This window comes from Rhincodon typus, chromosome 22 (assembly GCF_021869965.1).
Source record: "Rhincodon typus isolate 14 chromosome 22, sRhiTyp1.1, whole genome shotgun sequence".
NCBI lineage: Eukaryota > Metazoa > Chordata > Chondrichthyes > Orectolobiformes > Rhincodontidae > Rhincodon > Rhincodon typus.
Window position 1 is genome coordinate 24853063 of NC_063353.1, and position 9134 is coordinate 24862196.

Below are 9134 nucleotides of genomic sequence, written 5' to 3' on the forward strand. Positions count from 1 at the left end.
AACACTGATTTATCTTCACAGATGCTGCCAGACCTGCTGAGCTTTTCCAGCAACTTCTGTTTTTGTTTCTGATTTACAGCATCCGCAGTTCTCTCAGTTTTTATGGGCAATGAATGCTGACCTTATCAGTAAGACCCACAATCCATCCCATTAATAATACTTTTCTAAAATAATAATTAAAAATTGGCTAATTCAAGGAAAGAAAATACATTCCCATATAGATGCTGGGGCTCCTGGATATATACCTAACACTAGAATAAAGTCATGTACTCTCCCAATGAACGTTGGTTGCAAATTCAGAGCAAGAGCTGCCTTAATGGTTTAAAAAACGCTGGAAAGCAAGCAAAATTTCATAGCAATAATGGTGTTTATCAAAGGGATTTAGTTTTACAAAGCAGTCACTGGACATTTAATTACATAGAACAAAGGAAAAATTAGGGAGAAATTCATTCATACTGGAAAGGATGATCAACCCACCCATCTGGTTTGAATTTGTATATCACCCAGGAAGACAAAGGATGTGGGAATAAAATCCGGAATCCTGAAATTTTAAATACAGTATCAGCTCAGTTGTTGCTTAGTTATTTTCAATGCACAAAGTCAAGTTGATCAGGCATTTTTTTAATCTTATCCTCAAGCTGAAAGTATGTCCAGAGCTTATAATTTTCCATTAGTGGCTGTTTCGGGATCAATGATTGCAAGATTAGACAATAAAAAATAATTTCAGTATTGTTTATTTATGTATCAACAACACTAAATCTGAAATGAACTACAGGTCAATAAGAAAAGAACAAGTAACTTCCTTCTAGCCAACTTCCTTTATGTGGGAAACCCCTACAATATTGCTGATGCAATAAAATTCCAGAACCACTGAAACAGGTGTTTAAAATCATTCAACATTTTTTTAAGCCTGCTCCAGCTCTCGGACGGAAATTACTAATACGTCAATGTGACTGTAAAGGTTTTCCCCCAACTTTCTTTTGTGCTCTTCTTCAGACAATGGTATATGCTGTGATACATTGAAAATTTCACAGTAATTATAGACTATGAAAATAGTCACACCCATGCATTTGAGATAACAAGGTGTAGAGCTGGATGAACGCAGCAGGCCAAGCAGCATCACAGGAGCAGGAAAACTGACGTTTCAGGCCTAGACCCTTCTTCGGAAATGGGGGAGGGGAAGGGGGGTTCTGAAATAAATAGGGAGAGAAGGGGAGGCGGATAGAAGATGGATAGAGGAGAAGATAGGTGGAGAGGAGACAGACAGGTCAAAGAGGCAGGGATGGAGCCAGTAAATGCTGCCCCATTGGGGAGACTATGAGCCTTGTTGGAAGGTGGGTGCAGTAGCAGAGATAAAGTGAGTTTCAGGTAGCAGAGGGAAGATGGTGGCACTTATACTGGCAGGTCACAGGAGATCATTTGACCTTCTTCCTACAGTGCTGGACATTCCTCTATATGGCTAAAACAGCATTGACGTGATTGGCAACATTGTACCAGGTTGCCATGGTCTGGTTTCTTAGCCTCTGGTCAAAGAGGACATCTCTCCTCTACAGCACTCTATCCACAAGGGTCTCCAGGTTCCTGCCCATAAAGTGGAATTCCAATTCCCCCTTATGTATCATGTGCAGGGAAAATGTCAAGAACTGTGCAGGACAGCTCCAGACTGACAGAATTTGTCCAGGTCTGCAATGGTCTTTTAAAGATGGTGCCAGCAGTAGAGTTGCCAGTTAATTCCAGAATATCCCCGGCAGTACTTCTGGCTTCAATGAGTGAAAAATAGAATCAGGCTATCACTGGACAAGATGCCAGCAGAGGGATAAAGTATGTAGTTAATGTGTTTTGGGCAATACGGTGAGAAACCCTACATAAAGCTCAATGGAATCGACACTTAGCCAAAATGTCAAAGTATTCAGGCCGTAGTACTTACTCACATGAAAAGTCTATGGCAACTTTGGGTTAATCACGCTTACCATCCTTCATAATTTTAGGATAAGGGGACAAATAAACTCTTTCACACAAGAGGGTCTTGGAATGCACTGCCTGGGAAGGTAGTGGAGGCCAGAAACCTTACAACCTTTAAAAAGAAATTTGGATGAGCATTTGACATAACATAACATTCAAAGATATGGGAAAAGTGCAGGAAATTGGGATTAGCACACTTTTAGTGGTGGTAATGCTCGTGTAACTAGTTGGGCTGAAGGGCCTTTTCTGTGCTGTTGAACTCTATGGCTCTATAATTGTCCTGGAAGTCTTTGGCAGAAGAGGTTTGAGTTTGATTTGAAGCTTTCTGTGTTCCAGAATTGAGTCAATAATAAATAAATCATTGTAATTTCTAATGAAGTGAAAGAGTAATAAAGATAATCTAATACTCAACAAACAGGTCTTGAAAAATATTGTCTGATAAATTTACAGTAAGAAAATGTAGCTATACGTTTTGGATGTTTACCACTAGGGATTAGAGTGTATTTATAGATCACCATAGTGAAAATGAAAGTTTAGTAGAGTTGGATAGAGGCTCTACTCTAATTGGATATGCTAGAGTGAAGGGATCTGTTGCAAAGGCTTTGTGCGCTTATAGCTGCTTTTTCTCACTCAGGCCTGTTGCAGGGGGCTTACCATCCTTCACTACGCAGTATGTACTGCTGCTTATAGTGAAAGTTGCTGCCACTGTCCTCTTTCAGTGTACCCTATTCGGCCCAGTGTAGGAGAGGAAAACGTCATCTAACTAGAAGAGGGTCTTGTAGCTAACAGGATAGTTATTTGCACTCATACACATGAGTTGTCAACTCATTCCAGATTACACTGGTAAGATAGACATTGTTACAGAGATATTGCGAAGGAATGAATGGTCTGTCCTAAAGTCCAGATGACGTCATCATAGTGGATGGTGGTTCTTCTCATATACAATCAGGCTATCCATGCGTGATAAGGTCAAAAATAGGGATTAGTAACCTTCAGGCTAATTTCAATTTAACCAGTAAGTACTCTGCGGAATTTCCTGACTTCAGTTCTGAATTCACCTTTCACTAGGTTCCTACAATCAGAATTCAAATTGAAGTCTGTAGGAACCTAGTGAAGGTGAATTCAGAACTGAAGTCAGGAAATTCTGCAGAATACTCACTGATTAAATTAAAATTAGCCTGAAGGTTACTAATCCATGTTTCCATTTTTTATTTGTCAAATATCACTAATACATCTTCTCTCTGTAATCTTCTGAGGCTAGTTTTTCCATATAATTAACTCTAGTGACATAAGAAATCAGCCTAGAGGCATTTCCCAGAATCAACTCCTAATTTGATGGTCTCCTTTACACCTTGTTACATAGCTGTCAAGATGCAGTCTTGTTTTCTGGATCCCTGTGTAGTTTTAGCAGACGTCCTCTAACTTTGTACTTTGTTTCAGCTATGTTGCCCAGAATTCGATTGGATTTGTGTGCTTGCAGCTCCACAATGCCTGGACAAGTTTAACATTTGTCTGCTAACAGCCCCCCGCTTTACTCACATATATTGAGAAACACCATTTATATAAAAGATGGCTACCTGCAGATGTTTCTTTCAACAATAACCTTATCAAACTTGTGCCAGAATTGATTTCAGCCATGGCGAAAAGTACAGCCTATTTAATTAAACTATTGTGCAAGGTAATCATCACTTTTACACAAACGTGCAGTTTACGATAAATGCAACAGCATTTAAATCAAAAGATTGCACAACATCTTAGAAAGTACATAACTGCTAGAAAGCTTGAGAAGAACAAGAACAATCACAAACAGATATGGAGAAAGTGATAGGCAACAAAACTGAAAATTTGAAAGAATTATCGAGCTGGACATAACGTGAGACTCAAGGCTTAAAAAAAACCCTCACCCTGCAGCAACAGAGTGGAGAGATAAGATAGGTTGAGTTGTTTCAATGTATTTACAAGGCTCGCTTTATTTTAACTGCCCTACAGTCAGGCTTGGGAAGACCATGCACCCCATGCAAAGACCTAATTTAGTTTACATTGAACTTACAGCCCAGTGTTGCCCAGTTCCTCCTTGAAACAAGTTAGACAACTCCAACCAGAAGGTTATGAATGAATTTGCCCAGGTGCCCAACAATATCAATGTGGTCAAATCAATGTGAACGCGAGCCAGTAACAATGCAAACAGTCCCAACTTTATTAGGATATAAGTGATAATAGCTTTTACTACAAAACAATACTATCTCTCATCCTATTTGGCCCCTTAAACTTACAACACTTCCCAAGTGTCCTGTCAATTTGCATAGCCACACTCTCTCTATCTCTCTCTCTCTCGCTGTATCTGGGACTGTGAAGCTGCTTTTGCTCTTCCTCTCTCGCAGGATCAGGATCAATTAAGCTGCCCAACTGGGCTCCAAACAGGATAAGAAAGAGAGTTAGTCAACCCAACTGGTAATCCAGTGTGTGCAGCCTGTCATTTGGGGAGTGGTCCCTCGACAGGCAATGATTTGTGCACGAGGGAGGGATTGAACATAGGGCAAAGGTACACCCTGGCACCCTGTCCCCCACCCTGTTTTGCTCCAACATTGCTGCTCCCCATTTCCACTCACCTCCACACCCTATAAAAGTAGTTATCCAACACCTTGGTCCTTATGATTTTAGTTGTCCTCCCAGCAGTAACCCTAGCCCTCTCAATGGCACTGGCAAGTATGCGATCTGCCAGCCTATGATGGCCTTACAGTTCATGCTGAACAAGACTTCAATCTCCTGGGGCTTGATTTCAGAGAAAAGCCCACTACTCCCCTCCAGCTTACACAATTAGAGGATGATACACCAGGCCGTGTCTTAGTATTTCAGCAAGTGACTGAGACAGCTGTCAAAAAGGAAGGTTCTGCCCCATCTTGGTAGTTTCTGCATTCTTACCACTCTCTGGGTTAAAAATATCTTCTACATTTCTAATTATCATTCTTATTAGAGGCAGTCTATGATTCAGAGGGCAGGATATATCATGGCAATGAGGATATCATGGGAAGTCTCACATTGTCACCATCTGGGAAGGCCCGGGGCTGGTCAGTTAAGTGCCTGATGGGCATTTAATTCCAAAAGGCCATTCTTGGGACTTAAGATATCCCATCCCAGACAGCTGCTCTTCAATCAGAGAGCAGCAGCTCTCCATTGCTGGTGGTGGCACCGGGAATGGAGGGAGCTGATAATGGTTCTAACCTCTCCCTAGGCACATTAAGGAACCAATGCTATGGGGTCACACAGGGAAAGGAGGGAGGTGAGCAGAAGAAAGAACATAAAATAAGCTGATGGAATCCCCCTGCATTTCCTGATAAATAGGCACTGAATGTCTTGGAATTAGAAACCAGCAGCAGACCACCCGATACTCCAAGCCACCTACAAGAAGCCTCAAACAAATGTGAGTGTTTGGTTGTCAGACTCCCTACACCAGTGGCAACAGATTGAGGCCCTTAAATGGGCACTAAATGGACACTTAAGAGGTTCAGTAAATATTTTGACAGGAATGTCATCCATGATCAAATGCTCCCCACCTCCATTTACTTCTATCCATCCCTCAGCTTTGTCTTTTCTAGAAGAAAGACCCAACCCATTCAGTCATTCCAACATTAGTAACCATTTCATTCTATCAAACAGGGAAGCTGTTTTTAAATGCCACTATTAGGATACCATTTTAAGTGAGGATCCACCTTACTGGTTGCTCACATGATCCTGGTCAAAGAGGCTAAAACAAATCTACTTATTTTATTAGTCCAAGAGCTGGGTTTTTGCTCTTCTTGGCCTCCAGAAAGATTCTTAGTTAACCAAGCTGATTGGAACTGGAAACAACAGACAGAGACTGTGATGATGCTGCGGCTTTAAGAGATTTATTTTGTCCTTTTTTTTGAAGAGAGGTTTTAAGACAGAGGTAAAGAGCCGTCTGTTTGATTTCAATAAATTAAACAGCTTGTGAGGCCTTGGATTTTTCTCCTAAAGTTGGAACCATAGAAGCAGCCTGAATGGTTAGTGTCAAGCTCCCAAAGAACAAGGATTTTAGTTTTAGTTTTTCAGTAGCATGACTAGCACTTACTTTTAAAATAGGAAAAAGTTAGGGACTAGACTATCTCCTTAACATATTTTGAGGGGACACAGGAATAAGGGAGAGGCAGACATAGACATGTGCACTGTTGTTTTCCCAGCAGAAGCTGCCTGTTCTCTGCAGCAAAAAAACTCAGTTCAAACTTGAAAAAAAAACGATTACTTTTCTTGCAGCAGTTGCAATGAGCTGTGACTTTTGAATTGATACAAATTTTCCATGCGAATCAGTCACTCTATACTTCTCACAAACCAGTGGAACTTTCTGCTGCAGAGTCACTTGTCCTTGTACACCTGATTTTCCAAGTTCCAAGAGCAAACTGCCCACACTTTTCTGATGAAGGGTCTAGGCCCGAAACGTCAGCCTCTCTGCTCCTATGATGCTGCTTGGCCTGCTGTGTTCATCCAGCCCTGCACCTTGTTGTCACACTTCCCATTGATGTTTTTCAGGCTGGGGAGAGACATGACACTCTCATCCCAGCCATTCAAATAAGAATAGATATGTTTATCTAAAAGTTCCACTTCAGAAGTGAAAGCCTCACACGTATAATACACCAGCATTAAGGTGAGTATTCCTTTGGTGGTGGGAATAAATAAATACGGTAAAACAAAGCCAACTTTAGAAATACTCTGAGGGAATGCAGGCATTAAAATATTCTCTTGGGTGGAAAGAGTATTTGCCTTTCTCATGTAGAGGTGTTTATTGAAAGAGTAAGTTATCATAACAACACAAAACCATGTACAGGTTCACTGGTTTGCATAAAGGAAAACAAGGAACTATGTTTTGGTCACAGTTATCTGTTTAAGTTTGCTTCTAAATGAAAACCATTTGTTATTATTATGCTGAGCCTCGTTTGTCAGCCACTTTGAAAGGCATTGAGCCTCAAGGCACTCCATATCAATTCTAGTTGATACTCCAGTAGTGAAATGTTCTATTATTCCACTCTTCAACAATGCGTTGCACACACATATTTGCATAAGGTCATGTTTCAGGTTATAGGAAGTACGGGTTTCCCCTTGGAAATAGATTCTAGCACCAAATAAAGTAGCAGAAACTGGATTTTGACAGAATTATGCTAAAAGCCATTTCCCAATACATAGATTTTCCAATGTAATGCATCAGCTATTCTGGTATTCGTTGCTGTGATGTAGAAAGTGTGATTTGTATGTTTTAATACACGTATTTTAGGAGGTTGGATTTTTAATTATTGGCATTTTTTTTTGTCCATGTTGAATTTAATTGAATTGAATTAAATAATTTATTGTCACATATATTCAATGTAAAAATACAGTGAAAAGTGTGTACCTTCACTGTACATACGTATCGCCATCACATTAGCTTGGAATAAGATAAGAAAGAAAAAAATAGCTTAAGAAAGTCCAACTTTCCTTTCCCCTGCTGCAATCCCACTCTGGGCTTTCCAGCTCTCATCATGATGCTGCCTGTGTGCCACTCTGGGCTGCCCCACTAGCTTGCTCTCAGCACCTCTGCCTCACTGGCCTGCTCTTGCCAGCCCACTCTTGATCTGCCAGCGCTGCAGGACACAACAATTAGTCAATCTTTCCAGATCCATGATTTTTTCCCAATCAGCCCGTGTGAAAGAGCAATTCCTGGAGTGATGATTAGAATTTGTTTATATTGTGGCAGGTTTACAATCAAAGAGAGTAAACATTGAAAAATATTAACTTGCTTTTGGTTTAGAAGAATCAGAAACGGATACTTTTTGCTTCAACAAATGTCCTATAGGTTTAAAAGCTTTTGGTTTCAACTTGCAGCTGTGGATGAGGTTAGCCGCAAAAACACTTTCTCCTGGAAAAAGTTATTTATTCAGAACTGTTAGGAAATATCCAACCTCAATTTAGGGGATTTCATTTGAAAATTATAGAACAGAAGTGTTTGTTTATAAATCTGAAGGAGTCATCTGAAACTAAGAAAATGAAAGCTCAGTTGTATGACTAATCATCAAAAAAAGGCTATCAAACTCTCAAGACTGGGAATTAAGAAACATTGATAGAGAAGGCATGATAGAGAAAGAAACTCTCTCGGAGATTTGAGTACTGTAAAGTGTTGGTGTAGGGAGCAGATGGGACTGTATTTTTGCTGTAAAGTGATGGTGTAGGGAGCAGATGGGACTGTATTTTTGCTGTAAAGTGATGGTGTAGGGAGCAGATGGGACTGTATTTTTGCTGCGCCCTTTGAAATGATTCAAATTGTGTAAATTACTTGGTTAGTTCTATTTTATTTCCTAAATGTCTGTCTTACTGTTAAAACCAAATCAGCAGCACTGCATGTTGAGTTTCAGCGAAAGACAACTCAAATAAATAAGAACAAACTTGATCGATTTCAGTCTGCAATTTGTCTTGTGTAGTAACAATATCAAATGGCACGATGATACAATAAAGAATGCAACTTCACATATGAGCTATATGAAATGATACCAAACAAACAGTTCAAATTAAAACAGTCACAAAAAAGCCAATGATTAATGAAAATTGAAAGCACAAGTTTACCTGCATAGAATACCTTGGCAAGCAGCTGTTCCCAACTTGTCCAGCCATTGCACATCTAATAATAGATGGATTCGTACCTGGAGCAAGTCTTTATATCTGAATTTACAGATTAACAGTCTAGTTGGTGTAATTACTGACAGATAATTGGGGCAACCTGTATCAACTTGGTAGTGAAACATAACTATCTTTGTAGACTGCTGATGTGCAGTGACATCCCTTAGCAACTTTAATGCATTTTATGTCACAGATTTAGTTTCACTGCACTGCAACTATGTTGTGCTGACCACATCAATCTTCAATGTTTCAGCTTTTGGTTGACAATCTTTCAGCTAGTTTTCAAAAGAAAAGTTGTTCCAACCTTCAGAAAAAAAGTTCAAGTTCCTAAAATCAGGAAGGTGAACCTAAAACTTCCTGAAGCCTACCATTAAGGAAATAAACAACAACAAAAACAAAGTTGCTGGAAAAGCTCAGCAGGTCTGGCAGCATCTGTGGAGGAGAAAACAGAGTTAACGTTTCGGGTCTGGTGAACCTTCCTGAGTTCTGAGGAAAGGTCACCCAGACCCGAA